This window comes from Macaca nemestrina, chromosome 3, assembly GCF_043159975.1.
Source record: "Macaca nemestrina isolate mMacNem1 chromosome 3, mMacNem.hap1, whole genome shotgun sequence".
NCBI classification, from domain to species: Eukaryota; Metazoa; Chordata; class Mammalia; order Primates; family Cercopithecidae; genus Macaca; species Macaca nemestrina.
The window spans coordinates 135,890,496-135,916,633 of record NC_092127.1 but is presented as its reverse complement, the minus strand read 5'-3'; the positions used below and the strand labels follow the sequence as shown (position 1 = coordinate 135,916,633).

Below are 26,138 nucleotides of genomic sequence, written 5' to 3'. Positions count from 1 at the left end.
ACTGTGGACTGACAGAGGCAGTAGCTTCATGAAGGCAACTTCCCATAGACCTTGCCACAAATCCCCTCTTTGCTGTTGCGCTTCAACAGTCTGAAGTAGTTGGTTTTTTGCTTTTCCCTGCAGGATTTGCCCGTGAGACAGGTGGAGAGTATTGGTTGGTGATGATTTTTTGAATCTCTAACTCCCTTCTTTCAGACCTTTATTTCTACAGCTCCATTCAGAGTTAATAAGTCACATATTCTGATAATTTTTATAGTGACTCTATTGTCCTGATAGAATCCTGAATGATATTCTTTCCAGACAAGTAAGTTAGAGAAACCAGATATGACATAATTGGTTTACAAATGGTCATTGCCTTTCAATAATTACGTTCTTCATCTCAACCTCAATCATACTACTCCATTCATCTCCTCCCTTCTTCTCAAAGAGAGGCCTCCACCATCTCTATGGAGGAATTCCTGCCATACGGTTTCAGGTCAAGATGAACTCTGCCCGTCCACTTATTTCCAGAGAAAGTTGTCTATGGCAATAATTAATTGAACAACATATGAGACTGTTCACTGTAAACACTGCCTTTAAAGCCTGGATATACTAACTTGAGAGTTCTTAGAACTTTCCCATGACCTGATGTTCTTAAAAAGAACAGCAGAATGACAAGAGAGCTAGGCATAGTTCAGATGTAATCTGTCATATTCTTATGTAGAGTCAAATTCACATCATTTATATAGGAGGTATGAGGAATCTATGAATTTATTTATGGGCAAGTTTGTTCATGCCTGAAGGTCTTTGCTTAAAGACTGACATGGCCCTATAACTACTGCTAGAAGTAAAAGGTTTCATCATGGGGCAACAATAGGCAGACACTTGGGACAAACAGCATCTGAGGGAGTTCAGAATTATTGGAAACAATTCTGAAAAATCAAGATGTTGCTTTACTTAAAGTGAATCCCAAACAAGTGTGTTAAGCTCCTATTAGAACATTGAGTTGGCTGGATATTAAAGTCTACTCAAGACCCTGAATATGACCCACTAGGCTGTCTGGCAATCTTTTCTTCCCTTTTTTTTTTTTTTTTTTTGAGACAGAGTCTTGCTATGTCACCTAGGCTGGAGTGCAGTGGCACGATCTCAGCTCACTGCAACCACTACCTCCCCAGTTCATCCCCAGTTCGAGTGATTCCCCTGCCTCAGCCTCCTGAGTAGCTGGAATTACAAGTGCCTGCCATCACATCTGGCTAATTTTTGTATTTTTAAAACAGCTACAGTGTTTCACCACGTTTGCAAGGCTGGTCTTGAACTCCTGGCCTCAGGTGATCCACCTGCCTCGACCTCCCAAGGTGCTGGTAATCTTTCGGTCTGATAAAACTTTCTGATTTTTACTACTGCTTCAAGTATTTGCATCTTTAACCAAAGCAGGCTCAGGATGCTCCAGAAAAAATTATACCCTGATCCCTCAGAGTTCATTAAGAAATTAACTCTTTCATGATTTGCCCTAGCCTTTCCCCTTTGTAAGTATTTAACACAATTATCAATATTTTCACCAAGATGGTACACAAAGTACCCTTTACATTGGATCATATTCTGCTCTCTTACTGATTAGGGGGATGTTTCATCTCTGTAACTACCTGAAAACTTAAAGTGAGACCATGTGTTACAATTAGCCTTGTGTTTCTAGAGTGCAGCCCTCAAAGCCTTCCAGGTCTGAATTGACCCACTATCCTATTCACTGTCCACAGATGACGGTTAAAAAGAATGATCAACCAAATACAGAAAGAAGATTACCTTGACCGCATATCAAATAAACAATATGACTAGGTCATCCATCTCACAACAGAGAAGTTTGACTATAACCATTTTCATATATCCGTTATATGACAAATATGGATTCCAGTCCTTCTGCTTTCCTTCACTCCTAGTACAACATTACCTTTGCACCAGGTCAGTTCCTGGAGGACATCCAAAACAATCCAAAGAAACTATGGACATTGCCTGATACCAGTCTTCTGTGGTTTTCTTATACACCAGGCCCTGAAGCATGTGAGTCTTCGGTTTCTATATCCATCAATGTCCAAACCTTCTCACATGCAGGTTGTCAATGTCTATGTCTATAACCAGCCTGGTCAAATTCTCTTGCCACCTCCCATTGTCTGCCTCCCTCAAAGAAATTTACCATGCCTTTACCCATGGTTCCATTGTATGACAAATTGAAGGGTCATCTATCCTTTACCTCACTATCATCAATGTAACTCTTTTCATTTTTTTGTTTCAGTTCAGTCCCCTCCCCTTCCTTGCCTTCCAAACCTCAGTAAAGGGCCCAATAAAAGAGTCAATACTTGTCCAGAAGACTCACTTATATCCTTAAAAACTTCTCTGAGCTCTTACTCTACTCCCTTGCTTTAACTGAAATCTGTTCCCTGAAGACATCACTTTCTCTAAGCCCCTCTTAAGTTCATGTTTATTGGCAGGTAAATTAGGGAGTTCTTGTCAGATGGCTTCTATTTTCTTAGTAAAATAGGAAATGAGATCATCTTCTAAAAGTGATCCAGGAGGTGAGAGGTCAGAGATTTGAGGAAAATGTTATCCTTTATTTCCAATTAATCAGCAAGTTCCATTTACTTTTATTTCAAAATTTATCTCTAATCCAAACATTTCTAGCTATCTCCACCACTACCACAATGGTCTGAGCCAGCATTATGTCTTTACTGGATCTACCAAATCAGTCTTCTGATTTGTCTTCTTGTATCCTTTTGGCCTACTCCACGTAAGCATCAAGGATGATCTTTTCAACACATAAATAATAGCACGATCCAGCTTACCTCACTTTAATGGCATCCCATCTTTCTTTAGATAAAGACAGAAATCCAAAGGAAGGGACAAGATGGCCAACAAACTGTAGCCAGGAAACACCTCTCCCACCTAGGAAAATCAAAATATAGACTAAGCCATCACCCTCTGAACAGCTCTTTTGAGAGAAAACACTGAAAGTCAATAGAGAGATGACGTAGACATTGAGGTTGAAAAGAGAGGAAGCTGGGACACCTGCATGGAGTCATCAAGCACCAGGACCAGCTTCTGGTCCTGAACAGGTGCTCAGGAAAGGGTGAGTGAAGGAACTCTGGGGCACCACACTCCCACCACAGGACTCTGGGATCCTAGCTACAAGAGACCCAATGCCCCCCACTAGACATTTGAATTGGCAAGGGGAACTCCCCAGAGATTAGGCAGAGGCAGAGCTCAAACCTGCACAGAGCCCAGAAGGTTTCACAGCCTATGGGGCAGCTGCAGCAAAAGGTGACCACAGGCACCCATCCCCCAGGCTTTTCCATTTTGCTCTGGGTGACGGCAGCCACCGCTAACTGGCAGGCCAGAGAGAGGAGAACTCTTTTCCAAAGTATTGCAGTGCATCTGATCCATGTGCCCCCTTGACTCTGATCCCTCCCAACGCCATCTGCCAGACTGCTCCTGAAAGTGGGTACACACAGTACAGCCTCCTGAGTGCCTCATCTGAGTGTTTTGCTGGCAGACTGTGAGTAGTTCAGTCCCCCAGCACAGCCAGTGAAGGAGCCAGAGTAAAAAGTCATGAGCCCCGTTCCAAATTTCCAGGGTTCGAGCACACTGTCCAGGGGTATTGAGTTGAGATCTGTAGCCAGAGCTTGAGCAGGGGAGAAGCCCCCACTACCAGGACAAAGAGAAAGTGGGGCATGGGTTCATGTGCTGATGTGGGAAGTAGGTGTCTTTCCCTCTGCAAGACCAGTCTGGGAAAGGTGTTGCCCGTTGGCCAGCTCAGCTTCTGCCTGAGGGATCCCCATGGTGCAGAATAGCTGGAACAGCCCAGCAATCTGGGCACAGAAGGCTTGGAACAAAACTAGCTGGCTTGGCCAGCTCCTGGGGCAGAAATTGGAGGAAGACCCAGCTGGGAAAGTGTCAGCTTGGCAGACTCAACAGTCACCTGCTGGGCTAAAAATCCTGGTCCATGAGGTATACCAACTGCATACTTGTAGCACCACAGCCCTGCCCTAGAATCCTCTGCCTTTGATCCACTGCATCACCAGACATACCCCACAATTCACTCCAATTTTGCTAAGCTCAGAGGACCAGCAGGTCCACTGGGAACTGCAGGTCTCCTAGTGACTTAACAAGTACTTCTCAACCTACAAAAAGACTTAGCCACACAATAATACTGGTAAACTTCAATATCCCACTGACAGCATTAGACGGATCCCTGAGGCAGAAAACTAACAAAGAAATTTGGGACTTAAATTTGACACTTGACCAATTGGATGTCTACAGAATGCTCCCCTTATGAATCACAGAATATACATTCTCATCGGCAAATGAAACATACTCTAAGATCAATCACATGGTTGGCCATAAAGCAAGTCTCAATAAATTAAAAAAAATCAAAATCATACCAACCATACTCCTGGATCACAGTGAAATAAAAATGGAAATCAATATCAGGAATATCTACAAAAACCACACAATTACATGGAAACTAAACAACTTGCTCCTGAATGACTTTTAGGTAAACAATGAAATTAAGGCAGAAATCAAAAAATTAATTGAAATAAATGAAAACAGAAACACAATATGCCAAAATCTCTGGGATGCAGCAAAAGCAGGGTTAAGAACAAAGTTTATAGTGCTAAATGCCTACCTCAAGAAGTTAGAAAGGTCTCAAATTGAACCTAGAGGAAGTAGAAGAACAATAAACTCACCCCAAAACTAGCAGAAGAAAATAAATACCTAAAATTGGACCAGAAATGAATGAAATTGAGACTCCAAAATCCATACAAACAATATATGAAGGCAAATTTGTTTCTTTGAAATGATAAACAAGATCAATGGATCACTAGCTAGATTAACAAACTACAAAAGAGAGAAAATCTAAAGAAGCACAATCAGAAATGACAAAGGTGAAATTACAACTGATCCCAAACAAATACAAAAGAGCCTCAGAGCCCAGGTGTGGTGTCTCATGCCTGTAATCCCAGAACTTTGGGAGGCTGAGGCGGACGGATCACCTAAAGCCAGGAGATCGAGACCAGGCTGGCCAACATGGTGAAACCCTGTCTCTACTAAAAATACAAAAATTAGTCGGGCGTGGTGGCGCACACCTGTAATCCCAGCTACTCAGAAGACTGAGACAGAAGGACTGCTTGAACCCAGGAGGCGGAGGTTGCAGTGAGCTGAGATTGTGCCAGGGCACTCCAGCCTGGGTGACACAGTGAGACTCTGTCTCAAAAATAAAAAGAAAACAAAATTTAAAAAAACAACAACAAAAAAAGATCTTTAGAGACTACAGTGAACACCTCTATTCACAGAAACTAGAAAATCTAGAGGAAATGGATAAATTCCTAGAAAAACACAAAACTTGCCAAGATTGAATCAGGAAGAAATTGAAACCCTGAATAGACCAATAACAAGTTCCAAAATTGAATCAGTAATAACAAAATCTACCAACCAAAAAATACTTTGGATCAAATGGATTCACAGACAAATTCTACTAGATATACAAAGAAGAACTGATCAGAAGGACTGTTATCAATTCTACAGAAAATAATCCAAAACACTGAGGAGGAGGAACTCCTCCCTAACTCATTCTATGAAGCCAGCATCATTCTAATACCAAAATTTGGCAAATAAACAATGAAAAAAGAAAGCTATAGGCCAATATTCCTCATATACACAGACACAAAAATCCTCAACAAAAGACTAGTAAACCAAATCCAGCAGCACATCAAAAATTAATTCACCATGATCAAGTAGGTTTCATTCCTGGGATGCAAAGCTGGTTCAACATACATAAATCAATAAATGTGACTGACCATATAAACACAATTAAAAATTAAAACTATACAATCATCTCAATAGACATAGAAAAAGCCTTTGATAAAAATCCAAAATCCCTTCATGAAAAAAAACTCTCAGCAAATTTGGACTAGAAGGACAATATCTCAAAATAATAAGAGCTATCTACGACAAACCCACAGCCAATATCATGCTGAACTGATAAAAGCTGGAAGTATTCTCCTTAAGAACTACAGCAAGACAAGAATACCAACTCTCACCACTCCTATTCAACAGAATAGTGGAAGTCCTAGCCAGAGCAATCAGGCAAGAGAAAGAAATGAAAGGCATCCAAATAGGAAAATAAGAAATCAAATTCTCTCTCTTCACTGACAGTATGATTCTATATCTACAAAACCCTAAATATGTTACCAAAAGTCTCTTCGAACTGATAAACATCAGTAACATTTCAGGAAACAAAATCAGTGTACAAAAGCAGTGGTATTTCTATACACCAATAGCATTAATGCTGAGAGCCAAATAAAGAATGCAATCCCATTTACAATAACCACGCAAAAAATAAAATACCTAGAAATACAACTAACAAAGGAGGTGAAAGATCTCTACAAGGCACAAAACGCTGCTGAAAGAAACCATAGATGACACAAGCAAATGGAAAAACATTCTCTTATCATAGACTGGAAGATCAATATCATTAAAAGAGCTATACTGGCCAAAGCAATCTACACATTTAACATTATTCCTATCAAATTACCGATGCCATTTTTTCACATAATTAGAAAAAACTATTCTAAAATTCATGTAGAACCAAAAAGACCCTGAATAGCCAAAACTATTCAAAGCAAGAACAAAGCCAGATGTATCATATTATCTGACTTCAAACTATACTACAAGGCTATAATAACCAAAACAGCATGGTACTGGTACAATAAAAGACACATAGACCAAAGGAACAGAATAGAGAACCCAGAAATAAATAAAGCTGCACACCTACCATCAACTGATCTTTGTGAAAGTCGAAAAAAATAAGCAATGAGGAAAGGACCCTCTATTCAATAAATGATGCGGGGTAACTGGCTATCCATAGGCAGAAGAATGAAACTGAACTCCTACCTATCACCATATACAAAAATTAACTCAAGATGGATTAAATACTTCAAGGTAAGACCTAAATCTATAAAACTCCTATACAAAAACTTAGGAAATATTTTTCTGGACATCAGCCTTGGCAAAGAATTTCTGACTAAGTCCTCAAAAGCAATTGCAACAAAAACAAAAATTCACACTTGGGGCCTACTTAAACTAAAGAGCTTCTGCGCAGTATAAGAAACTATCAACAGAGTAAACAGACAACTTTCAGAATGGGAGAAAATATTCACAAACTATACATTGGACAGAAGTCTAATGTGCAGAATCTAGAAGAAACTTAATTCAACAAGCAAAAAACCCCCAAATATCCCCATTAAAAAGTAGGCAACAGATACGAACAGACACTTCTCAAAAGAAGGCATACAAGAGGCCAGCAGACATACAAAAAAATGCTCAGCATCACTAATCATTAGAGAAATGCAAATCAAAACCACAATGAGGCCAGGCGCAGTGGCTCACACTTGTAATCAGCACTTTGGGAGGCCAAGGCAGGTGGATCTCTTGAGGCCAGGAGTTCAAGATCAGCCCTGCCAACATGGCAAAACCCTGTCTCTACCTAAAATACAAAAATTACCCAAGCATGGTGGCACACGCCTGTAATCCCAGCTACTACTCGGGAGGCTGAGGCATGAGAATCACTTGAATCTGGGAGGTGGACATTGCAGTGAGCCAAGATTGCACCACTGCATTCCAGCCTGGGTGATAGAGTGAGACCCTGTCTCAAATAATAATAATAATAATAACAATATTAAAAAACACAGTGAGATACCATCTCACACCAGTCAGAATGGCTATTATTAAAAAGTCAAAAAATAACAAATGCTGGAGAGGCTGAGGAGTAAAGGAAACACATACAACTGTTGGTGGGAATGTAAATTAGTTCAGCCACTGTAGAAAGCAGTTTGGAGATTTCTCAAAGAACTAAAAATAGAACTACCTTTTGACCCTGCAGTACTATCATTGAGTATATACTCAAAGGTAAATAAATCATTCTACCAAAAAGACACATGCATGCATATGTTAGTCATAGCACTACTGACAATAGCAAAGGCATGGTATCAAGCTAGGTACCCATCAATGGTGGATTGGATAAAGAAAATGTGATACATATACAACATGGAATACTATGCAGCCTGGAAAAGAAGAAAATCATGTCCCTTGCAGCAACACAGATGCAGCTGGAGGCTGTTGTCCTAAGTAAATTAACGCAGAAACAGAAAACCAAACATTGCATGTTCTCACTTATAAGTCGGAGCTAAACATTGAGTACACATAGACATAAAGATGGCAACAATAGACACTGGAGATTACTAGAGATGGGAGGCAGGGAGAGGGACAAGGGTTGAAACACTACCTATTGAGTATTATGCTCACTATCTGGGAGACAGGATTAATCATACTGCAAACCTCAGCATCATGCAGTATGCCCATGTGACAAGGCTGCACATGTACCCACTGAACCTAAAATAAAAGTTGAAATAAAATAATCTAAAAGGACAGAAATTTGGCCGGGCACAGTGGCTCACACCTGTAATCCCAGCACTTTGGGAGGCCAAGGCGGGCGGATTATGAGGTCAAGAAATTGAGAGCATCCTGGTCAACCAACATGGTGAAACCTCGTCTCTACTAAAAAACAAAAATTAGCTGGGCATAGTGGCGCATGCCTGTAGTCCCAGCTACTCGGGAGGCTGAGGCAGGAGAATGGCGTGAACTCGCCAGGAGGCGGAGCTTTCAGTGAGCCATGATCATGTCACTGCACTCCAGGCTCGGCGACAGAGTGAGACTCCCTTTCAAAAAAAAAAAAAAAAAAAGACAGAAATTCTTCTAATGACCCTCTATGATTAGTCTTTACCCACTTCTTAAACTCATCTGGCAACATGTCTTTCATAACTCTCTAACACAATGGGAACAATAGCCTTCTTTCAACTCTGAAACTACCATTGTTCTTTAACCTCAGGGACTTGCATAGCTATACTTCATCCTTTCTTCAGCTAGTTAACTCCTACTCTCTCTTAAGATCTCAATTTAATGATAATATCCCAGGAAAGCACTATTACACTGTTTAATAGTACTATGCACTTTTTCCTTATAGCACTAACATAAGTTATAATTTTCTATAATTATAGTTATATTATTATATTTAGACTTGGTTATATAACTAGTTATGTTATTGTGTTTAGCAATAATTTTCATTAAATAATTTTTAGATTACTGTATAACATCCTTGCCCCACTTACCTTGTAAGCTCACTAACAGTGGAGGCCATGCCTTTTTGCTCATCATTCTATCCCAAAGTTCTAGCCTAGCACTTAATGCATACATGATAGGTGCTCAATAAGTGTTAAATAAATGAAAGTTTAAGCTGACAGTCTTAATCACTAAGAGAGACAATACAGAGAGCAGACTCTGTGGCTCTTCTCACAACAGATATGTCCCACTCATCACTACTGTCTCACCGATATATAAACAAGTCTCCTCACCCATAAAGTAGGGGTGGGGGCCTTCCACTTTCAGGTTTACCATCCATGCATCCCAAATTCATTTTAACTGGTCCCTGTGCACATGGCCTTAGAACTGCACTCGTAACCCAATGTCTTTGCAACTCACTCCAACTGCCAGAGACAAGAAGCCAAAATACACAATAGCGAATGATCTGGACTTTGCCATTATTATAGCTAGCCTTAGCACTTCAGCTGGTGGGGATAGTATTTGTAGAAGAAAACCATATGAACAACCACTGATGTGAAGCCCTGTGTAAAGTCCAGTGTTTTTGATTAAGGCACTGGCCCATGACCAAAAATGGGTGTTGGGTGACTACAGAATAATGAAAGTGAAGTAGTTTGAAGTAGAAATGATAATTACTACAGGTTTTTTTTCCCCCCTTTTTGTGGCAGCAAGCCAAAAGTCAGAAATAGGAAACCAAATACCAAAGTCTAGTACGAAGGACGGCAGCAGAACTAAAAAATGGGAATGGAGCCAGAGTCAGAAGCCAGATGGACTATGGAGTGAGTGCAGATCTGGAACCAGGGAATCATGTACATAATCATCGTAGTGAACATATCAGAGCAGGCAAATTCCTGGAACCGTGGCCATGTTCGGTTAATTTAAGGCACAGAGCTGGAAGAGAACCTCCTACCAAAGAGAATTGATAGCTTCCAGGGGAAGCCTGAGTAGTTGTGTGGGGCCGGAAGGAAAATCTTCCCTAACCTTCCCTAACCAGTTACCCTTTAACTTGAGCCCCCTCACATATTCAGCATGTGACTCACAGACAATGACAGTGAGCTTCAGGCAATTCACCCCTCCTCACATCTAGAGTGCTACATTCTCCAGCCTTATTGCCCATCTTGCTTCTTTCTCCCACTGCATTCTTGTGTTGACACAACTCACGACTTCCGATTTGTCCTCTGGCTTTTTTCCGTTAACATTCAATCCTTACATCTGACAAATGATTCAGTTTCATTTTTTTTTTTTTAATTGTCCCGTGGGCAATTCTTTGTACTTATCCTTTCCTTCCTTTTACTTCTAGCTGCTCTAGATAATAAACTAACTTACCTAATTAGACACCTCTATCTCTGGGGTCCCTTCTCTAACTTAAACTTGAATGGCTGGTGTACCTACCCAACCTCTCCTAATCTTTCCTACTCTCAGAATTACAAGTGCAGGACTTAAGGAATATATACTTTAAAATGCATTCCGTTATCTTTAAAAAAATGGCCAGTATCTTGTTTCCTGTGTGCAAGTTTTATCTCACTTAATAAACCTTATGTTTCTCGAGGAATGCACTGACTCTGTATTACTTCTCTAGTCTTTATACTACTGAGTACCAAATCAATATACTGAACTTGCAAATAATTGTAGGTGAGGTACTATGTGTATGGCAATATTTAATTTTATTTAAAGTCTTTCTGAGAATTTGAATGCTACCAGATCCCATTCAATACATTTATAATGTAATTTATTAAAATACAATAGTCTTCATAAGTAAGATATTTTACAAAATGTTTTTTGAAGAGTACATATTAGATCATAGAAATTTACAATGGGAAAGACCCTCAAATTATTTAACATAAAACTCTGTTATATTACAGAGTATCTCCTTAAAATTAGTGTTGATTTCCAAGCCTATGGGGACAATCATAACAAACATGATTTACTGAGAGAGCCAAGGACGGTTTCCCTGAGAAAATGACATTCAAGATAAACTCTGAAGAACAGGTATAGGACACCTCTGTGAAAAGGGGAGCACATGGCCGGGCGTGGTGGCTCACGCCTGTAATTCCAGCACTTTGGGAGGCCAGGGCGGGCGGATCACGAGGTCAGGAGATGGAGACCATCCTGGCTAACACGGTGAAACCCCGTCTCTACTAAAAATGCAAAAAATCCAGCCAGGCGTGGAAGCAGACACTTGTAGTCCCAGCTACTCCGGAGGCTGAGGCAGGAGAATGGCACAAATCCAAGAGGCGGAGCTTGCAGTGAGCTGAGATCACGCCACTGCACTCCAGCCTGGGCGACAGAGCGAAACTCCGTCTCAAAAAAAAAAAAAAAAAAAAAAAAAAGGCGGGGGGGGACACAAAGTATAAGGTAAATTCTTGAGAGGAGGGACAAGTAGAAGTGTCTGCTGAGTTTGAGCAACTGAAAAGTTTGTGTTGCTGAAACAGAATAAGGGAGAGCATGGCACAAGAGGAGCAAGTGGCGGCGAGTTCTGAAGCCCTTGGTAAGGATTATGGACTTTATCCTAAGAACAGTGAGAAGCCATTGACGGGTTTGGGGAGGCATAATATGAAAAGGTTTGTGTGTGTTTTTTAAAGTCACTTTGGACATTTGTTTCTGTTCACAATGAGAAACTGGAACTGAATTTATCCTTCCACCTAAAACAACTAGAAAACTAGACAAAATTTATAAAGCAATGGCTTTCAAGACATTGGTTATTAGGCAATGAAGGACAGTGATCCTGTCATACGGGAACAAATGAGGTAAGTTATACCATAGCCCCAACTTACTGCCTGGAAAAAGTTTCCTGGATGCAGTGTAAGGAGGGGAAATCCTGAGTTGAAACCCCGAGCTGACAGTCTGAGGAAGTTGAAGAGGCTAGAGTTGGCAGGGCAGATTCTGGAAAGGGGGAACTATACATATGAGAACTCTAGAGATCTTAAGAGAGTGTCCTTGGATGTTCAGTTGAGTATTGATCAGAACATGCATGTGAAGAAACTACCCAGAACTGGGGAAAGAATCACACAGAAGGATTAGCGGAAAGAGTATTTGTAGCTCGCATATGGACTGGGATAGTGCCTGTTCCCAATAGCTAGATTGGAAAACCTCATAATTTAGAAGACATCAGACTTTTTTTTTTAGGATTCTAAGAAGAATCTTCTCTCAGTGGTAGGTAAGATTTAATCCTAGAGGTCGGGCACAGTGGCTCACGCCTGTAATCCCAGCACTTTGGGAGGCCAAGGCAGATGGCTCACCTGAGGTCAGGAGTTCAAGACCAGCCTGGTCAACATGGTGAAACTCCGTCTCAACTAAAAATACAAAATTAGCTGGGTGTGGTGGCATGCACCTGTAGTCCCAGCTACTCAGGAGGCTGAGACAGGAGAATTGCTAGAACCCAGGAGGTGCGCCCGTGCACTTCAGCCTGGGCAAGACAGAACAAGACTGTCTCAAAAAAAAAAAAAAAAAAAAAAAAAAAAGATTTAATCCTAGACTAAATGCTTTTTGGTCTTTTCTAGCACAGCTTAAAAACAAAATTTCTTAGAACCAGTGATAAAGAACCAGTGATTAAATCGACCAAAGGAAAAAGATACATGATATAAAGAGGGCCAAAGGTCAAGATGAGAGGTTTCTTATCAGAAGCAATGCAAACTAGAAGACAGTAAAATAATATCCTGAAAGTACTGAAAGAAAAAAAAAACACCTTATCAATCTAGAATTTTGTACCCAAATGGAAGTATCTTTCAAAAACAAAGATGAAAGAAGGATATTTTCAGACATTAAAAGAAGCAGAAATAATTCATCACAAGCAGACCAGCACTATAAGAAATGATAGAGGAAAATTTGGTATTTTTTTCTTTTGCTTTTCCTTCAGGCAAAATGAAAATAATACCAAATGAAAACCTAAATAAAAGAATGGAGAACATCGGAAATGGTAACAACATGGACAAATATAAATACATTTTTTATTATTTAAATGTCTTTAAAAGGTAACTGACTCTTGAAAGAAACAATAAATATAATGATAATGTACTATGGCAGGGGTACCCAACACTAAGACTGTGGACCAGTACTGGAGGTGAGTGGTGGGCGATTGAGCATTACTGCCTGAACTCAGACTCCTGTCAGATCAGCGGCAGCATCAGATTCTCATAGGAGCACAAATGCTATTGTGAACTGCACATGCAAGGGATCCAGGTTGTGCACTCCTTATGAGAATCTAATGCTTGACGATCTGAGATGGAACAGTTTCATCTCGAAACCATCCACCCCACAATGGTCTGTGGAAAAACTGTCTTCCACAAAACTGGTCCCTGGTGCCCAAAAGGTTGGGGACCACTGTACTATGTGGTTTATAAAATATATAGAAGTAAAATGTAAGGCAAAATAGTACAAAGGTCAGGAGGGGAAAATAGAATTATACTATTTTAAGGTTCTTGCAGTATCTGTTAAGTAATATAATGCCACGTGAAGGTACAACATAACAAATATGTATAATATAAACCCTAAATCAACAACTAAAACTTTATGTCCTATTACTGTGAATTATAAAGAATTATAGCTAATAAGACTTTATATATCATTATTGTGAATTAAAAAGAATTATAACCAGTAAGCCAACAAGGGTGATAAAATGGAATATACATTACATAGTTTTTTTAAAAGAAGGCAAAAAAGGAAAGGGGAAAGAAGAAAAGATGGAACAAACAATACAAACAGAACCAAAACTATCAATAATTAAATTAGTCTAAACTCTCTCATTTAAAAACCAGAGATTATTAAGATTGGATAAAAATGCAAGATTCAACCATGCTTAGCATAGAGCTTAAAAATTAAGGGAAGAGAAAAATATACCATCCTAATACTAATCAAAAGAAAGCAGACAAAATAGATTTCAGAGCAATTACCAGAGATGAGGGACATAAAATGGACAAATTATTTGAAAGATACAAACTACCAAAGCTCATTCAAGAACAAATAGATAAATAACTCTACATCTATTAAAGAAATTGAATTTGTCTACAAACCTTCCCACAAAGAAAACACTGGGCCCATATGGCTTCGTTTGTAAATTCTATCAAACATTTAAGCAGGAAATAACACCAATTCTACAAAAACTCTTCCAGAAAATTGATGAGAAGGGAATATTTTCTAATTCATTCTGTGAGGGCAGCATTACTTGATACCAAAACCAGACAATGACATTATAAGACAACTACAGACCAATATGTGTCATAAACATACATGTAAAAATTCTTAGCAAAATTTTAGCAGAGCTAATACAATAATGTACAAAAAGGATAATACATCATGACCAAGGGGGGTTTATCTCAAAAATACAAGGTTGGTTTGATATCCAAAAAGTAATCAATGTAACTCATTGTAATAACAAGAAAGAAAAATCCTATGATTATCTCAACAAATACAGAACAGTATTTGAAAATACAAAATACATGCCTGACAAAAACTGTCAGAAAACAGAGAACAGAAGAGAACTTCCTTATATTGATAAACAGTATATGTGAAAAATCTACAATTAACATCACACTTATGATCAGGAACAAGGAAAGGATATCCATCTTACCACTTCTAATCAGCATTGTACTGGTGGTTCTAGCCAGAGAAGTCATGCAAGAAAAATAAAATCTCCATTTGGAAAATAAGAAGTATAATTCCCTTCATTCATAGATGGCATGATTTCTGTGAAGAAAATCCTATGGAGTGCATAAATAAGTTACTAGAACCAATGCAGGAGTTTAGCAATGTTCCAAGATACCAGATCAATATATAAAATTAATTATATTTCTATATATAGTAGAGCATCATTTCATGTATTTATTTTCCAGCCATATAGCTTACTTAGCGAATTGTCTATTCAAATATTTTGCCCACTTTTAAAAAGGTAATCATGTATCTATCATGTGACCCAGCAATCATATGAGAGCATGCCTGGTCACAGTCTAATCTCGGGATGAATATATGACCATACATGACAAAGAGACTTTGCAGATATGATTAAGACAAGACTCTTGAGATGGGAAGATTATCCTGCATTATGCAGGCAGACCCAATGTCATCACAAGGGGCTTTAAAAGATGGAAGAGGAAGGCAGAAGAGTCAGAGACAAAGTTATGATAGAAGCAGAGATTGGAGTGATGTATTGTAAGATGGAGGCAGATGCCACCAGCCAAGGAATGCTGGCAACATCTAGAATCTGGAAAAAGTAAAAAGAATCAGCCCTGGACTCTAAATAAGGAGTGCAATCCTGTCAACACCTTGATTTAGCCCAGTGGAATCCATTTCAGACTTCTGACCTCCAGAAGTGTAAGATTATAAATTTGTGTTAAGACACTATCATGCAATTTATTGCAACAGCAACAGGAAATAAACACTGTTGACTTCCGAGAAGATTATTTGGTGGAGCTTCTATTTTTACTTGGATAATTTTATATTCAGTACCAGAATGTAAAAAAAAAAAAGCCTATTATTATTTATTATCAAATTTATATAAATTTCATAAAAGGCCAGGTGTGGTGGCTTACACCTGTAATCTCAGCATTTTGGGAGGCCAAGGCAGGTAGATCACTTGAGGCCAGGAGTTTGAGACCAGTCTGGCCAACGTGGTGAAAACCCATCTCTACTAAAATTACAAAAATTAACTGGGTGTGGTAGTGCATGCCTGTAATCCCAGCTACTCAGGAGGCTGAGGCACGAGAATCGCTTCAGCCTTGGAGGGGGAGGTTGCAGTGAGCTGAGACCATGCCACTGCACTCCAGCTTGGGCAACATAGCAAGACTCTGTCTCAAACACATACATACATACATACATACATTTGATATAGCATTTAAGGAATCATAAAAGAGATAACTTATTTAATGAGCTTTGTCTTATAAAAATATTTGTCAGAGATACTCTAAGTGGAGGCAAAAAAGACAGTAACTGAAAACCTTTGAGCTGAAATATTTAAATATTTAATAAGATAAAACCAGAATTGGGAATATACCCCATTTGGTATAATTTGCTCTGAGTTTACCAGATGACCTATATTAACCTGTTGAGAGAGTATGTTCCAAAATAAAAATACTGAGGTAACTGAGAAGAGTCAATTGAGAGCATCAGCAATTTTAAATTCATTGGCTGTAAAATGAAATGTGGAAGTTTAAAGATACTTTTATTAAAAATTACAATCATATAAAAATATATTCTTCAGAAGTAAAATATACCTGTAACATGAGACAGATACAGTTAAGACAATGATTAAAATACATGAATATGTACAGAATTATTATGGTTGTAACTTTTTAATGTACTGATAATCAGTATTAAGCAGTTTGTTTTCAATTTTTTCTAGTGTACCCAGATTTATTTTTGAAAATATTTTATTTTATGTATTTATTTTTGAGACAGAGTCTTGTTCTATCATCCAGGCTGGAGTGCAGTGGTGCAATCTAGGCTCACTGCAACCTCCACCTCCCAGGTTCAAGTGATCTTCCTGCCTCAGCCTCCCTAGCAGTTGGGAATACAGGTGTGTACCATGACACCTGGCTAATTTTTGTATTTTTGGTAGAGATGGGGTTCCACCATGTTAGCCAGGCCAGTCTCATCTCCTGGCCTCAAGTGATCCACCCGCATCAGCCTCCCAAAGTGCTGGGATTACAGGCATGACCTGCCGTGCCCACCCTTGAAAATATTTTTTAAACAGAACTATCTTATAGTTCTGTATATTTGATTGTGTAATGCTTCATTTTATTCTTAAAGGTTATCTCTATTTGGACCCCCTGGGGGTCTTGGAATATATCTCTTGTGGATTACGAGGGGACTACTATACATAATAAAACACATTGTTTCTATTATTACTCTGAGTAAAATGTTACTTATTAAATTAAGAATAAGAAAAATAAAAGTTTTATTTTCCCTCCTTTCCTTATACAGACATGAGTTTTTGACCTGTACTATTTTTCTTCTTTCTGAAGAATTTCTCTCAATATTTTTTGCAAGGTAGGTCCTGTTGGCAACGATGTCCCTCAATTTTTGTCAGTCTAAAAGTCTTTGTTTCTCCTTTACCTTTGGAGGATAACTCTGCAAAGTAAATAACTATTGGCTGGTGTTTTTTTTCTCTCAACACTTTGAATGTTTCACTCCAGCCTCTTACTTTCATGGTTTCTGAGGAGATGTCAGATGTAATTCTTATCTTTGCTCCTTTATAGATAAAGTGTTTTTCCCTCTGGCTTTTTATCAGAATATTTTTCTTTTTTTTTTGTATCTTTTTGTTTCCATATATATCTGCTTATATAAGAATATTTTTATTTTTTATTTTCTGAAATTCGAATATTTGCATATGTGTAGATTTTTTTTTTTTTTTTTTTTTTTTTTGGCATTTATCCTACTTGCTGTTCTCTGAGCTTTTTGGATCTGTGGTTTGGTGTCTGACATTAATTTGGGGAAGTTCTGTCATTATTGCCTCAAATATTTCTTCTGTTCCATCAAGGATTTCTTCTCCTTCTGATATCCCTACTGTGTGCATATACACCTTTTGTAGTTGTCCCACAGTTCTTAAATATTCTGTTCTGCCTTCTCTTCCCCTCGCACCCCACCATCCATCCAGTCTTTTTTCTCCATGCTTTTTTTTTTTTTTTTTTTTTGGAGACGGAGTCTCCATTCTGTTGCCCAGGCTGGAGTGCAATGGTACAAACTCGGCTCACTGCAACCTTCACCACCCAGGTTCAAGCATTTCTCCTGTCTCAGCCGCACTCCTGAGTAGCTGGGATTACAGGAGTGTGCCATCATGCCTGGCTAATTTTTGTATTTTTAGTAGAGGCGGGGTTTCACCATCTTGGCCAGGCTCTCTCGAACCCCTGACCTCAGGTGATCTGCTGGCCTCGGCCTCCCAAAGTTCTGGGATTACAGGTGTGAGCCACCACACCTGGCTTCTTCATGCTTTTTTGTTTGGGAAGTTTCTATTGTCATATCCTTAAGCTCAGAGATTCTTTCCTCAACCAAGTGCAAGTGTACTAATACGCCCATCAAAAAGCATTCTTCATTTATGTTAGAGTTTTTGATATCTAGCATTTAATATTTTTTTAGAATTTCCATATCTCTGCTTACATTACTCCATTTGTTCCTACATGTTGTCTACTTTTTTCCGAAAGCCCTTATCATATAAAAATAGCTCCGTTTTTAATTCCTGATTTAATTATCACAACATTCTTAGCATATTTGATTCTGGTTATGATGCTTCAGTCTCTTCAAACTGAAAATCATTTTTTTTTTTTTTGCCTTTACAAATATGTCTTGTAATTTTTTTTGTTAAAAAGTGACTATGATGTGTTGAGTAAAAGGAACTACAGTAAATAAGCCTTAAGTAATGTGGTGGTAGTGTCAGGGAGTGGAAGCATTCTGAGTCCTATGATTAGGTCTCAGTCTTTTGGTAAGCCTACACCCCTGCATGGTAAACTTCAGCAGTGTTTTCTCAGTTGTTTCTCCCTCTTAACGGTGGACAGAATTGCTAAAGGGGACTAGAGTGCTATATTTCCCTTCCCCACGTGGAAGGCTAGAGCTAACTGGAGCTGGATATTTTCCTTCCCCCAAGTCAGTTAGGCTTTGATAAAACCCCACTGAGTTAGGCTGTAGTAAAACAGTTTCTCCTTACTCAACCAAAAAAAGAAAAAAAGTTTCTTCTGCAGCCAGGGCTTGTTAAGAACAGAATGCTCTGCTGTATATCAAAATGGTTGCTTTCCCATCCCCCAGCCAGAAGCATGAGGGGATTTTTCTCTGATAGTCACTGTGAGTTCACCTTTGTGAGTATACAATACTAGTCCTACTGGAGGTGTAATTCACAAAGGTATGAGAGCTCCTCTATAACTGGGTTCCCCTGGAGTTTTTGACTCTCAGGCTTGTCCACAGTGAGCCTTCAGCATTTCATCAATTACCGTTCAGGTTTCCCTACCCCAGCACTGGTTTCCAGAGGTTTCTGCTCTGGTTATGATTCTCTGTATCTTCCCATCCGTCTCTCCAATTTTGAGGGCAGCAGTTTTCCCTGTGTCCTCATTTCTGAGGAATTTAAGAAGAGTTGTTGATTTTTGTCTGTTCAGCTTTGTACTTGTTATTAGGATGCAGTGGCAAGTTCTAAGCCCCTTATATGAGACTAGAGACTCTGCGTGCTTTTAAAATTCATTGCTGTGTAAAAATACCAGTTTGCTTATGCTTTATTTTCTGGGTTCAGTTACATGATATAAAACATGTGCACATTTGAGGATTTGAGAAGATCTCTAGGTGAATTCCTATATTTCAAGGCACTATTATACTACTTACTCCTTGCACAAAAGATATTCAGTTATGTAGTTTATAAGCCATACCCAGTGCCCTAAATAGTACTGTAGGTGCTGTATAAATACCATAGATATTTAATAAACATTTGTGGAATAATCTATAAATGAATGAATGAAAGATTTCCCTGGAACTTCTTGGAATCTTTCACCAGATCACTCCCTAGTTTTCTAATAAACTTGATTTGTCCTGAGAAAGATAGAGAAAAGGAATTGTTCTAACTTTTAATATTGTTATTAGTTGTTAACATATTAACTTGGTCTGAATCTGAACCTTGAAAATGTTTCTCTTGATTTTCAGATTGAAAGTACAAAATTCAGAAACTCGCAAAACTCTGTGTAGGAGTGTTCTATGCAATAACCACTCTAAGTCTTCCAAACAGTGACAAAAATTGCTAAACTGACAAACATAAAATGAAACACAAAACTAAAATGTGAGTAGCTTATTTGTTTAGTAACAAGAGTTAAGTGCATTATTTTGTTGTAGATTACTTTTTGCATACTTTTATTCTCAGGCTGTCTTTCTCTGTTACCCAGGACTCTAGGTTTCCCCATTCCCTTGTTCCTTTCTTTACCGAACCTAGGAGTACATGAAGAAAAACAATACTGAATTTTAAACTAAATAAATTGTAAGAGGTGAGATATATATTTGGGCAAATTTAACATGAGAGACATATTATCCAAATAACATTTAGTTGACTTTAAATGGATATATATATAAAAAAATTTTTTTTTTTTTTTTTTGAGACAGGGTCTCACTCTGTCGCCCCGGCTGGAATGCAGTGGTGCGATCTCGGCTCACTGCAAGCTCCACCTCCCAGGTTCATGCCATTCTCCTGCCTCAGCCTCCCAAGTAGCTGGGACTACAGGTGCCCACCACCACGCCCGGCTAATTTTTTGTATTTTTTAGTAGAGATGGGGTTTCACCGAGTTAGCCAGGATGGTCTCGATCTCCTAACCTCGTGATCCGCCCACCTTGGCCTCCCAAAGTTCTGCGATTACAGGCGTGAGCCACTGTGCCTGGCCTAAATGGATTTATTTAGGTAGCAGCTCTGTTCTACTAATGTGCCCAGTAGTTAATTACTATTTGTGCTAGACTGCCATCCCCAGCCTTCAGCTTAACTATTTTTTACTGGGCTCTGGTTCCAGAGCAGTGGACTAAGAAAATTATTAATGCTAGAGAAGGGTAGTAAGAGGATGAAGAGGATTTCGACATCATGTCATATAAGGAGTGATTAAAAAGAGAATTGTTTCCCTAAGGAAAAGAAGACTAGGGTAGATTCTATATCAACATTTATCTCAAAACCCTTAGCATGGTCCACAAGCCCTGAATCATCTGTCTTCCACTTACTTCTCCAGCCTCATCTTGCAAACATTCTCACTTTCTGTGTTTCAGCTCTTCTGGCAGAGTTTGATACCTCCTTTTTTAGGCCTTTTGCATATACATTCCTTTGGCTAGGAAGATTCTTCTCCGCTTTTTGGCCTATTTCCTACTATAGATCTCTGTTCACATATTACTTCCTCAGGGAAGCCCCAAAACAAATCAAAAGTTTCTAGCTCAGGTTTCCCTTGCAGCAGTTATTTCATTTGTGTGTCTCTCACGCTAGACCATAAGCTTCAAGATATAAAGGACCGTGGTTGTTTTGCTAACCATTTTCTCACCTAACACAGTGCCTTGTATGTAGCAAGTAGGCAACAAATACTAAGTGAATGAACATCCATGCTTATTCTGGCTAAATTGCTGTTTTCAACTCAAATGCCAAAAATTTCTTAAAAGCCCACACAGAAACAGTAACAACAACAAAAAAGATAGGTGACATGAGTGAATAAGGACTGGGCATAATAGGAATTTATGGAAACTGTAGAGAATTGAAGACAGCATGCCTTGTATAAATGCATTCAAAAGTCAAATGATTTTGAAATGCTGTGATGACAAAGTATAACATGTTCATATATCACATTTGGCTATAGGCTGCCAGTTTGCAACACCTGTCTTAAGTAAATTGCTATATTAATTATATATACTATTGTAGAGGGCATTTCATTCTATGAGAAAATGCTCACATATACTTAAAAAAAAAAAAAAAAAAAAAAAAAAAAAGCATGCTCCAGGATACCTTATTGGTGGATTGAAAAACAAAAATAAAACATTTTTAAAAGCATGCTAAATACAACAGTGGCATTCTCATTTAAAAATATAATATACAGAGAAAACACTGTGTAAAGGTTTGTACTAATATGCCAACAGTGGATATCTCTAGCTGATAGAATTATATGTTCTGGTGTGTGTGCTTTTTTGTATTTTCTTAGTATCCTACAACAAACATGTATTGCTGTTGCACTCAGAAATAAATTGTTTTTACAAGGTCGAGAAGTAACTCAGGTGTCAATGTGGCAGATAAAGTAGAGTATAATAGGATCAGTGGCAGGGAGATTGATTATTGCAATAATATGGGTGAAAACTCATGAAAGCCAAATTAAGGCAGTTGCTGGGAGGATAGTGGTTATCAGTGTCACCTGGTCCTCTCTGCCTAAACATATGCTTCAATTTCTACTTGATTATAATTGCTTATGTTGGGCAAACTTTCAGGTGGAAAGCAGAGCACAAGCCACTGGCTCCCTGTTTTGTTTATTTTTTAGCATTTGTTGGCATTTAGTGAAACTCTTTCCCTGTGGCTTCAAGCCACCAGGACACAGGTCCTCCCCACCACCGCCTTAATCTTTTCCCAAGTTCTTCTGCTACATAATTTGGCCTTCAGGATGACAGGCTGCTTTAGGAGCTTTTCCTTCTCCAGCACTTTGTAGTAGCTCTAGAAGAACAGAGAAAAGGATTTACAATATATTGTGGCAGGTACCAACTCCTTGATGGGAATGAGGAAAGATGCCTGCCAACCTACTTTCTAAAACCAAGGTACAGTATGTTTCTGCCCGGACACTAAGGGGACACTGGTTGCCCCCATCAGTGAATCAAGACCAGCAGATTCTGAGGACTCCAGCACACTAGAGAAGAGCTGTGAACTGTTAGGATGTGACCCTAGTCTCAGAGAGCTCCCTTTTTTTGAATTCCCAGGTCTTCCTGGCAGTATCTATGCCTTACCTCTTGGAATTTCAATCTTGAATAGAAACCCAGGAAATATTTCTCAATTCATGGGATATCTTCCCCTTCTGCAGTATCATTGAGACTGCCTGTTTTCCTGTAATGATTTCATTCTTAGGCAGGTTCACTCTACATGATGACCAAAGGCCAGATGTAGCTTGTTTTTTTTTTTTTTTTTAATTATTATTTCAAAAGCAGGTGCCTTTTTCTCGATAGTGCTAGCCCAAATGGTGAAACTATCTCTGATTAACTTCAGTTTTGTTAATCTGCCCATTCCTGAACTAATCACTATGGCTGAATGATAGGATACTTTGGCTAGCCTGATTTTTATACACATCCTGTGGTATAAAAATCAGAATTAGGTAATGAACGATTGCATCTGCAGAAAGAGGGACAGGTCTACATTCTGACATGCTCTCAAATCTCAGTGGCCTAACACAAAAGAATGCATATGAACTGCAGCACAAGTGTCTCTAATTGGCAAGCAAGTATCCTCCAAGTGAAGAGTCAGGAAACTCTAGCACAAGTGTCTCTAATTGGGAAGCAAGTATCCTCCAAGTGAAGATTCAGGAATCCAGGAGTCCCACCTTGTGGCTTCGCCATCTTTAACACATAGCTTCCAGTGCAAATTTGCTCATCTGCCTCAAGTTGGTAGGGAGTGGTAACATACTGGATTGCTCATGTGATGTTTCCATGGGCCAGAGCTGGAATAGGAGCACATCACTTCTACTCACATTCCACTGGTTAGAACCGAATTAGCACACCTAACCCATATACCTAATTGGAAGAGAAGCATGGAAATATAGCTGTGTGGCCAGAAAAATTTAGTATCTGCAAGAATCTACTATTCTGATCACTAAATATGTATTTTACCTGTCTTTCCACACACACAACATACCCTGTCTCAAAGGAGACAATCTGAAGTTTTAACCAGTTACTGAAACAGGCTCAAAGTCTAGGATTTTCAGAAAATGCGCAGCTGTCTTCATTAGGTACAGATGTGACCTAAGAACTAAAAAAACAAATTATCTTTATTGTCACCCCATCCCTACAAATCCAATATACAGTGGTAACTCAGAGACAGGTAACTATAATACATTTTCTCATTTAGAAAAGAAAAATGATACTGAGCAATACTATTCATGTATAATAATGAGGAAATACTGCATAAACATTTTGTGGCCCATCTCCTGGAGACTGAACACAGTTCTGATGAGACCCCAATTCTAGTCTTCAGGAAAAAACTCCCTGTCCATTCCTTTGTACAGCTCCTGATATGAGCTTCTGAAATGTTCTTTTTTTTCATCATTCTCCACGGCCACATCATATGTGAGTACTGGAGAGCTGTTAAGGTTTAATGCTCTATTCTTCTACTTATGCAAGCTTGGGGTTGGACAGTTACCCTCTGTTTTAACACCCAAACAATGATATCTGAACCAGATTTAGTATGATTAGTAATAAAGTTCCTCCAAAAATGTAGTCTTGTGATTGATTTGCTTCTAGTAACTACACCCAAAGTTCTTTCTTACATAATTATCAAGCCTAATTTACTGCTTTGCTTCCTTGCTCCTATGCCAGTTCCTTTAGACCTTTATCATAGCTATCCTGAAGCCATCTACAATAATGACTTTGAATGGAAAGACCAAACCCTTTTCCTGATCTTTGTTGCAGGACTTAATCTCACTGGTAACTATACTCAAGACCTCTTCTAGCTTTTTTTTTTTTTTTTTTTTTTTTTAATATTGTTAGAAGTCTTAAAAAGTCACCTTTTCCAACCCTCCCTGAGAAATATTGGTGTACACTCTCACTTCTGCCAAGTATCTCCCGAGTTTCTCTTTAGTAAAAACTTACTAAAAGTAAAATATAAAATTCAACACGTAGTATTACTTTTGCTCTTTTCAATCATTTCCTCTGGAGCTAATCTAAATAGGTGATCTGATTTTGAATTATTTCAGGTGACAGTTTTACTAATTACTTTGCCACTGCAAACATGGGCCTCCTTTTTCCAGCCTCCAAATCACATTCTCTACCACCTGCTACATCATAACTAAGCTGATGTAACATATTTTAGGTTATTGTCTTAGCAGTACTCCACTTCTGGTACCAATTTCTGGACTAGCTATGGTCATTCTAGCTCCTATACATATAAATTCTCAAATCTCAATTTTGTCTCTTACAAGAAGTCCAAAAAGGAGTGTATCTAATTGGGGTGGCTCTCTTCCAAGCAGTGTTTCAGCCACTCCTTCTTCTCTTTTCTGTCTTTGGCATCTCCAACATATAGTTTTCAAGGTCACCATGCTGAAAGGCATCAGGTTGATGAAGAAAGAGTAAGGGAGAATAGGACTTCATTAACCCTAAAAATGAGCACATCATTTCCATTCATATTTCATTGGCTAGAAGTTAATCACGGCCAGGCACAGTGGCTCTGGCCTGTAATCCCAGCACTTTGGGAAGCTGAGGCGGGGGAATCACCTGAAGTCGGGAGTTCGAGATCAGCCTGACCAACATGGAGAAACCGTGTCTCTACTAAAAATACAAAATTAGCTGCGTGTGATGGTGCATGCCTGTAATCCCAGCTACTTGGGAGGCTGAGGCAGGAGAATCGCTTGAACCTGGGAGGCGGAGGTTGCGGTGAGCTGAAATTGTGCCATTGCATTCCAGCCCGGGCAACAAGAGCTAAACTCATTCTCAAAAAAAAAAAAAAAAAAAAGGTAGTTCATCACATGACTACAACCAACTACAGGGAAAGCTATGAAATTTAGTTTAGCTGTGTGCCCGGGAAGAAATAAGTTTCATGGGCTAGTCAGTTCCTGCCAGAGGTTCTAGCGGGGAAAAAAAAAGTTAGATAAAAATAAAAGAAAGTGACTTTACGGGCCTTGTCCATTTTAGTAGTTTTGAACTTTATCCTACTAGTGAAATAGGATCATCATTTCACTATTATACTAATGAGCAAAAAACTCATTTTCTTCCAAACAATGAGATTACTTTAAAGAGAGTATTTTTGGTAGCACGATAGACACGGGAACTAGACTGCAGAGTGCTGACAAGTCAATTTCAGAAAACAAAAAAGACACTGAATGTAGAAGACTTTTTTTTTTGAGGTGGAGTCTCCCTCTGTCGCCCAGGCTAGAGTGCAGTGGCACGATCTCAGCTCACTGCAACCTCCGCCTCCCCGGTTCAAGCGATTCTCCTGCTTCAGCCTCCTGAGTATAGAATACTTTTTAAGGAAAGAAAGTTTGCTTGTGAAGGAAACAACTGAAAGCTACAGAAGAATTAGTTAAGGAACTAGAATTTGTAGAAGGTTGACAACAGAAAAGATAATTACTGGATGAGAAAGAGGGGTATTGGAACTAGAATATGTATGAAGAGTTAATCTCACATATTAACAGTGAGTTTCTCATTCCTAGATACTGGAGAAAAGGAAATCTCAGGAAATTTCTAGCACTTGGAAAACTGTGAAGTTCTAAGTTAAAAGTCATATAATGAAATGGGCTGGGATTTAAAGACTGCAAAAAGTATTCAAGTGGAAAGGGAGAAAAAGATGCTGAAGA

General features: G+C 38.9%; 1 long non-coding RNA gene and 1 other non-coding gene across 6 annotated transcripts in view; both read right to left on the bottom strand.

Annotated features, from left to right (window-relative positions):
- The window catches only part of LOC105477312 (uncharacterized), a 46,265-nt gene that overhangs the window by 18,867 nt on the left and 1,260 nt on the right, over positions 1-26,138 (bottom strand). For 4 of the 5 annotated variants that reach the window (XR_011621225.1, XR_011621226.1, XR_011621227.1 and 1 more), the window contains exon 2: positions 2,814-2,913. This is a non-coding gene — a long non-coding RNA (uncharacterized lncRNA). Of the gene's footprint in view, positions 1-2,813; positions 2,914-17,334; positions 24,886-26,138 lie in introns of those variants that run through there. The other variant, XR_011621223.1, reaches the window with a different exon arrangement.
- On the bottom strand, positions 22,407-22,535 carry LOC112425854 (small nucleolar RNA SNORA3/SNORA45 family). The gene has a single exon (XR_003017009.1). It is a non-coding gene; the product is annotated as a small nucleolar RNA SNORA3/SNORA45 family (small nucleolar RNA).